The 8,280-nt window shown below is 38.8% G+C and overlaps 1 protein-coding gene and 1 pseudogene across 1 annotated transcript in view; one reads left to right on the top strand and one right to left on the bottom strand.

Moving 5' to 3' along the window:
• Positions 1-2,879: 2,879 nt before the first annotated feature.
• Positions 2,880-8,280, top strand: part of LOC136284018 (methyltransferase-like protein 27) — a 13,862-nt gene continuing 8,461 nt past the window's right edge. The window contains exon 1 of the mRNA XM_066173727.1: positions 2,880-3,042. The gene's annotated coding sequence lies outside the window, so the exon portion shown is untranslated. The remainder of the gene's footprint in view (positions 3,043-8,280) is intronic.
• Positions 5,670-6,799, bottom strand: LOC136283778 (uncharacterized; annotated as a pseudogene).

Below are 8,280 nucleotides of genomic sequence, written 5' to 3'. Positions count from 1 at the left end.
TACTGGAAGCGAAAATCAGTTTTGACCCAGTCCTTAATTACCCTGAATATGAAATAAAGGGTAACACATTACTCTCACACAACGAACAACTGTGGTGCTTCGGGCGTCGGTGGGATGAAGTATAGCAGTTACTTGGTGTTAACAACTTTTTTAAAAACGAAAATTAGCCCTCGTAAAGGGTAAAAAAGCTGACGTTTTCGAGCGTTAGCCCCTTCGTTCGAGGCGCTCGGCGAAGGGCTGACGCTCTAACGTCAGCTTTGTTACCCTTGACATGGCTAATTTACGTTTTCAACCATAGTTGTTAAAACTAAATTTACCTGCTTAATTAACCTGAGTTCTGGCTTCGGTTTTTTTTTCCTGCGTGCCGAGTCACAAAGCATCTCCACTACAGCTGCACTGCGTGAGTATAAGCGCATGCGTAGAATGAGACCTTAGAGCGCATGGTTTAAAGCAATGTCTGCCTTCGGGGAGAATTTCTTGCTTGATGTACGAGAAGGCAATTCGATGGCTATTACTTACGCCCCAATAGACATACAACGTCACACACCGTTCGCGATAGACCCACAACACAAAACTTGTGGAGCGTTTTGGGAACGGGTCGGTCCCGCGACCTTTATCGAAAGATCAATTTAACGAGCGATCCTTTACGACTGAACCTTTTATTGAGAAATATCAGCGAAACCTGCTATATCAAACGAGTTCTCTCATATTATGTTTACATGTAAAACACAACCGTGTATTTAAACGTGATCGAGAAACCTAGTCAATTAACCAGAATCTACTCTGAAACGTCTCAGAAGAAAAGGGCAGAAAACCTGAAGGAATTTGTTTATGAGCGTATTCCTTCCAAGCATACCGAAGTCCTCTTGGGCTACGTCCGTTTATTTTGAAGGTTAGGAAGATTTACAAAGACTGATTATAAGCTTAATACGAAGAGGGTAAAGATTAAAATAAAGTTACAAAACATGATAAGAATTATTTGGTTGATTTGGTGCCGTAAGGGTATATCAAAGGATAATTAAATTGAAGTATAGAGCAAGGAGGTACTTATCAATGTTTTCTTGTTATAGACCGATGTGTCTTTATAAGAGTCCAGACACATGCATCAAACTATTGTAAATTTCAACTGATTTCAGTTATAGAGAAAAATCCTGGTCCTACTCCAACATTGTACATTGACCCTAGCAAAACAATAATGGCACCATGTATCCAAGCTAATGAATTGGTATTTGGACAGAATTCAGGGACACCAATATGTTACAATGAGTTTATGCTCTTTGATTTACAATAACAAACAAGGAATCAATTCTGCTAACGATCTCGTGTCAATAATGAATATTGGAAATCAGTTGTATTCAAGTTTGTCTCAGTTAACCAAACAATCATTTTTAATGCAGACAGAATTACCCACACTTTTTAATATGTTAGAGACAGACTATGAACTTCAATACAGTGAGAGCTACACTGGTACTATTCCTCAAGAAGCTACAATAGAAGGATATCAGTACTGTACCTCCTTAGATAGAGCCTTTCAATCACTTATATCCGAAAATTTCAACAATTTTGTATTGACAGTAGGATGTACTGCAGTCGCTATCTATTGTAAAGATAATGTGGGCATTGAAAAGTCCTTGAATTTCAACCTTTGCGATCTGTAGGAGCCTACTCCTATATGATAATATATTATTTTGATTGTTGTCTAGTACCATAATTAACATTCATTACACTCCAGCAGACAAAAATAAACACAAGTAGATTTATTCATGACCGGCAATGACTAAATTGCGTGACGACAGTAACAATGGCAATATGGTAGTCCCCTAAAGATAACTCCAGATGTGCGATATTGAAAGCCCGAGTTCACGTAGCTATGCGTCTAGTCAAACTAGAAACGCAAAACATCACCAATTCCCGTTTTCGATCCTCCACTGTTGACTTATGCGTAAGCATTTTAAGTCTACTTGCTCCAATACTAAATATTGGTCCAAAATTGCTCCAAAAAGGGTCCAAAATTGGTCCAAAAAATGATTAAAAAAATTGTCCAAAAATTAGTCCAAAAGTAGTCCAAGGGTCCAAGGGTCCAGTGGTCCAGTCCATTTCTTACCTATGCCAACATCGTGTTAATAGAGTAAAAAGAATGGCTCTAAAATAGATTAATTAAGGCCTAGATCAGTTTAATCATTTTCAAAGAGTTAAAATATCACGCGAAAGCCAACAGAAATTAAAAACCTTACAAAAATAAATCCTTTGTTTGACTAAATATTAAGGTTTTGTCAAACAGCCGTTAATTCTCTAACAATCTCGTGACAGTCTCGTGACGTAGCTGTAAATGTTGTTATGGGTAGCTTCTGTACTAGTAGTTTCTGAAAATTTAGAGAATGCTGGCACTGGCTGACTTCTCACAAGACCACACCTCATCTTTATAGGACCCTGACAACGCACATGCGAATTAACTTTTGTTTTCTAATTTTTGTTCCGCGTGAGTACTTGTTTTGATTACAATCGAAAATCTGTAGCAAAAGGTCATCTCTATTGGACGTTCATGGTCACCCTTGACTGAGTCCCAAAGGCCTGTTTGTAGAAAAGAATAATCAGGCGTCACTGGTAGAAAATTCACGTCAACAAGGAGTGAAAATTGACGCTCACAAATAAATTAATTAAGGTCTAGATATTTAATCCTTTTATTGATTAAAGGGAAGTAAAATAACACGCAAATGTTTAAAAGAATTACAAAACCCTTACAGAAATAATCCCCCTGTTTGACTGAATATCAGTTTTTGTCAAACAACCGTTGGAAGCTCGCTCTCTCGAGAAGTCTGGTAAGCATGCGGTTTTGAGCAAGCTTCATTATCTTTTTTTTTACGTATTTTAACAAGCTCTAGGCAGCCTCGTGACGTAAATGCGAGGTGACGGCCAGTAGGGAAGGAGTTTTCCTCAGCGTGTTAGTCTCACAAGTTCACTTGGAGCATGTACTAAACGGGAGTTTCCGCGGAAAGATATTTGCGAAGATATTTTTGCAGAAGCCTTATTGTCCTTCAGACGGTGAGTAACCTTGGTTAAGCTTATTTTTTAAAGTTTCTTGAAGTCATCGCGAGTTGCGCGATCCTTTATCTAAATCGTGGGCGATATGGCTAATGACGTGGCAACCAAACTATCTTCTTTTTGCTCACCTAAATCCTTTTTATCTCAGATTCCAAGCACCAGCGTTTCTTACGTTAGCTTTTCTTCTTATTTTGTATTGTTTTAAATCGTATGTGATCACAAACGGTACTTAAGTCTCATGTCAAACGACGAAATATGTAACCCATATTGCAACTTAGTGATACTTTGCGGTTCGCTGGTTGATTGTTGCTAACGAGGAGGTATACCTATAGCCGTACGTGGTCTGTGTTCAATATGAAACATTGCTTTCCCCTCATGTACTTAATGGAACGAAGAAGAACATATTTACATGTGTTTCACCAGTAGCATTTTTCGAGCTTACACTTCCGCTTTGATATTTGGACCGAGAGCAAGTTTGCAATTTTCAGTCTGTATCGCATTAACATGCTTAACAGCGCCAAGAGCTTTCTGATATGCCAATAATTTCGCTAGTAAGTATAAGTGAATGTTCGTCGTTACTGAAGGAAAAAAATCATTGGATTTAAGCATTTCCATTGCAGCGAAAGTTCTTTGGATAACATGCTACTTCGAAGAACCCCGATCATATAGATAATTTTAAATTTTACTTAACATTATTGATGTTACATTTGAAAAAAGCGTATATTGCAACTTAAACGATATCAGAAGCCTATGATTGTTGCAAAGAAGGAAGGCTGCCATGAAAACTCCCTCACAGGACTCCATCAATTTGCAAATATTTGTCAGCTTGACTTGGGCACGTAGACAGTTCGCCTGTGAACAGTTCGGTTCTAACGCCTTTATGAATTTCCTTACTTTGCATTGGTACTGTAGAAGCAAACTGACTCTTTGTTTCTAGTCTATGAATTTTTGTCTCCTTTTAATTTCTGAAAACACGAGCCCAGCGAAAGTTTGGTGAACACGAAATCAACCTTTGAACTTGAATTTGTTTTTATGTTGAGAATAACTGATCAATCACGCTTTACTTGTGTAGTGTTACAAAGACGGCTGAAGGAAAGTTCAGGAACACTTTGAATTTGCCTATTGGAACAAACAAATCCAAACTAGTACAAAAAATCCAAACTTTAAATTTTTCTACGGATAATTTGCAAGTAGTGTGTTTGTGCAGATAATATCTGTTGCTTAGTAGTAATTCATTTCAATCACACTTTACATCTTCAAATTTGATTAATTTTAATGAAAACCCTTTTTCATCTGTAACGGTTTAGGTAACGGAAGGTTATTGGAATTAACTAGAAAATCTAACAAACCATTTTAGGGCTGTTTCAATACTTAGTTTACGTAGCTTTGTTCTACACGTGGTTATATACCAATGCTGTTAAACTAAAGCTAACTGAATTATAAAAAACCAGTTGTCATTTAATTACAGCTCCATTCATTTGTATAATATCTATATGGAATATTTTGTTGCTTTTGTCAACACGTAGTTTTTCTCAATTTCGCACTGTTCCGAAAATTTCAGTCCTTAGTTAGAGCGATTACAAAAGCGAATGATGAAACATGCAGAAAATCATACTAAAATGTTCAACTAAAACTTAAAATCTCTATTAACCAGATAACAGAAATGGTAACGGAAGTTACTGACTAAGGGGTCGAATTCTATTTTAGTTAGCCTCTTTTTTTGGCACGATGTTGAGTAAAAAGTCCCTCGATCATGGCAACAGTGTCATCGTGCACCTTGAATTACCTTTTTGTTTGACTGAAGGGGACAGGGAGCTCTGTTATTGCCAGGATAGACTCCAAATCTATCCAAACCTCATCTTCTTGAGTTGGCCACTTTAAGAAACCAGCTTATTTCTTCCGTGACTCCATGAAGTTTATAAGTGCTCCAGAACTTTGCCCAAATACCACTTCCTCTCAACCCGGTCGCTGGCAACAGGTGTTACTGCTGTATCAGTACACTCCTCTAGGAGGTGCACTCTCCAACTGCATAGAGACTCTTGGTTGTATTTCCAATCTGTGACACACTGCTCGCCGGGGCATGAGGTGCTTCTTGCGATGATCTTAATCGGGGAAGGCTGCCACTGCATGGACGGTCATTGTCCCTGTAAAAGTTGTGATTTCCCTAAAGCGATCAATTCACGATTGCGCCTTGAGGCAGGCTCCCTTTGACACAAGGTAAAGGAGACCGAGCTTGCTGACTGATGGTGCTGCGTCCAGGAAAGGAAGTCAACTGTATCTTGAATTGTGAGCTTTTGCTACCTGACAGCTTCACCAACCATGTTTTTTACGGAACCTCCAACCCCCTCACAAGAACCTTTTGCTATGGCCGCTTTAAAGTAATTCTAGGATACACTGACATCGAAAAGATTTTTGTCGTGACTTAGCAGGTAGAAAATGGTTTTGTTCCTATAATGTGAAGTTGGGCTATCAGTGTGGAAGTTGATATGCTTGATGTTGGGCAGGATGGTTTTTAATTGTGGCATGAGCTCTTTCAGGAAAGCAAAGACTGTGGACGAATTATGCCCCATTTTGTCAGACACAAATACCATGCTCTTGTGGCTGATCTACTGGTCTTCTGACCGGTACTAAGCCACAGCCGGATAGAGGGTTACCATTGAGGCATTCCAGTATGCTGACTGTACCTCCTATAAGGATTGGCAGGTGTTATTTTTGGCGAAGTCCATTTGATGGATTGCCTTATTCGCTGTCAGATTTTCCTTGAGTTACTTCAGCTGCTCGTACTGCGCATGCTCTCTCGCCTCCCTAGCATGCCCTCTGAACTTACTTATTTCCTCTTGGAATGTACCTCGAAATTGATTTTTCTCCATATGGAAAGTCAAGATCTTCATCTTCTTCTTTCCATCTACTTATACCCTCTTCCATTGTCTGAACTGAACAGCAATGGGTAGTTGGTCGATCAATTCTTCGACTGCTGCCACGTCTTTACAGTCTTCGATGAACTTGTCCGGGTTCACGCTCACCTTGACCTCAAGTGATTTTATAGCTCGAAGCTTGAGGGACAAGTTCTGGTGGTGTTGACAGAGGCATATGCAGCGGGAGTTGAATGACGTTAAGATAATGTATTTTGGCCTCCTTTCACAAAATGCGGTTTTGCCGAATTTTGCCGATTTTAATGTCGGGGTATTCTGCTGAACTTTGCATGTAGACTATACATGTAGTCGTTCAGATACCTCCTCTGAACCTTTGTGCCATTGAACGTCACAAAGTCAGCCTTCCCTGGTATCATGCGAGAGTTGTCGCTTCTTTCCAAGAAGGCAGTGATTTTTCTGTGATCTCTTGTGACTTTTCAGGAGGTCGTTTCTTTTTGGGATGGGAAAACTTCGTATTAGCTCTTGCTAACAATTTCTCTGCCGATTCCCGTCATTCTGTTAAGGGTTCGCAAGCACTGGTATCTTTTGATGATATTCCCAGATATTACGCTGTCTGTAAGACCGCGTCGGGTGTTGCTTCTCTGCAAATCCCCGTCTTGGACTGCTTGTCTTACTTCTGCTGATATCGCATGAAATAACACCAGTTGCTTTCGGATTTGACGTAGCACATTGCGCGGACTAAATCCAGCCTTCCTCAAATATGAGTTGCATTTGCTTCGAGGAGACTTCTCTGGTTCAGTAGCTATTTCCAATTGCTTCTTTTGTCCCTTCGATTTCCTGTACAACTTCTTCTGCAATGACCATATTTTTCGCTGTAATTTCATGTTTGTCTCCTGTAGTTTTCTGTCTCAAAAGACACCCCGATTAGCTTTGTGCATGGAGCACCTTACTTCCGCTTCAGGAGATTACAATAACATCCGTCACTTATACTCTTTATGAAACCTCCGTTACTAATTTCGTTACTTAGAAGATTCATGCGACTTTAATTCAAAACAAAGGCTCTATATATATTTAAAGTTTTAAGAGTGCTCTTTCTCTCAAATCTTCGTTCCTGAGAAGGTAACTTAATCCGTGTAAAGTGGTTATTTCGCCTTTTTAAGTTCGCCTTTTTAAATTGAAAATCGTGATCCACACATGCTTCGTGTATCAGATATCACAGCAAGAGACATTTCGCAATGCTTAGAAGTATCAAGTAACCAACGCATAGTTGCGTGACTAAGAAACTATGCATCTCTGTACTCCCAGTTAGTTTTTAACTCAAAATTGCAATACTTGGTAAACACATGGTAAAGGAAGTTACGGTAACACTCAGTAACGGAGGTTACTACCCGGATAATTTATGTTCAATATTTCCTCGTAAATGAGTTGAAATGTAATGATTTTTTCTGTTAGACCGTGTTTCGAGGACATCTTTAAAATATTAACACCTGATAGTGCTGCTGCATTTTTATTACTGAGAAATTGAGGTAACGGAGGTCAAGCTCTTATCCATAACCTACCACTTCCTCCATATCTAGAGTACGGCACAAATTTCCATAACCACCAATCCACGATTCATATGGGTTAATCGATACCTTTCAGAAGTAAGATAAAATAGCTGTAGTAATAGACGCCAGTGCCTTAGTTAAATTAGATTATTTAGACTAAGTCGGTTCCTCAGGTAAAGGAGGTTACTAAAATTTTGAGGACATTCTTGTCAAAATCCCTAAATCGAGACGATTTTTCAGAAATTAAAGGACGAATCCTCATTGTGAAATTTGTTGAGTGTGCTATATTTTAAAAGGCTAAGGAGGAGAGGAACATTTGGTTCTTAGGAGATATGGATATGGTTTTAGAGCTTTATAGAGTGTGGACAACACTATTTTTGACAATCAAGGCAACTTAAGGGTGTAAAAATCAGAAATCAAGTAAGCTCTTATTAACTTTATATCGAGATTTTGACGAAAGCATTGTATACTAGCAAGCGATGCAAAAATAGTCCCAGTTTCATAGTTTTAAATGTAACTAATACCTCAAAGACACGGTTAAATAGTTTTAGCTTGCTTTAAGGGGGATTGGGTGTATATCTATATTAAAGAACAAGGCTGTGCAGGAATATTGTCATAATATTTTATTTGCTTGTTTTGAAAATGAAATTAGGTGTTATGGAATTATGGAGAATTTGCGAAGTGTTCTTGGTACATAATTCGCAGAAGGCCGTTTCACCGGCCATAATGATCTTTTTAGCTCTCGATTGTTTCGTTTTGTTTCAGTTGGTGATATCATTATCATTTGATAAGTTTGCTGCGCTATGTAAGAGCAGGGG

Source organism: Pocillopora verrucosa, chromosome 10, assembly GCF_036669915.1.
Source record: "Pocillopora verrucosa isolate sample1 chromosome 10, ASM3666991v2, whole genome shotgun sequence".
Classification (NCBI taxonomy): Eukaryota; Metazoa; Cnidaria; class Anthozoa; order Scleractinia; family Pocilloporidae; genus Pocillopora; species Pocillopora verrucosa.
Note: the sequence above shows the minus strand (reverse complement) of the source record. Positions and strands in the feature narration are given on the sequence as shown.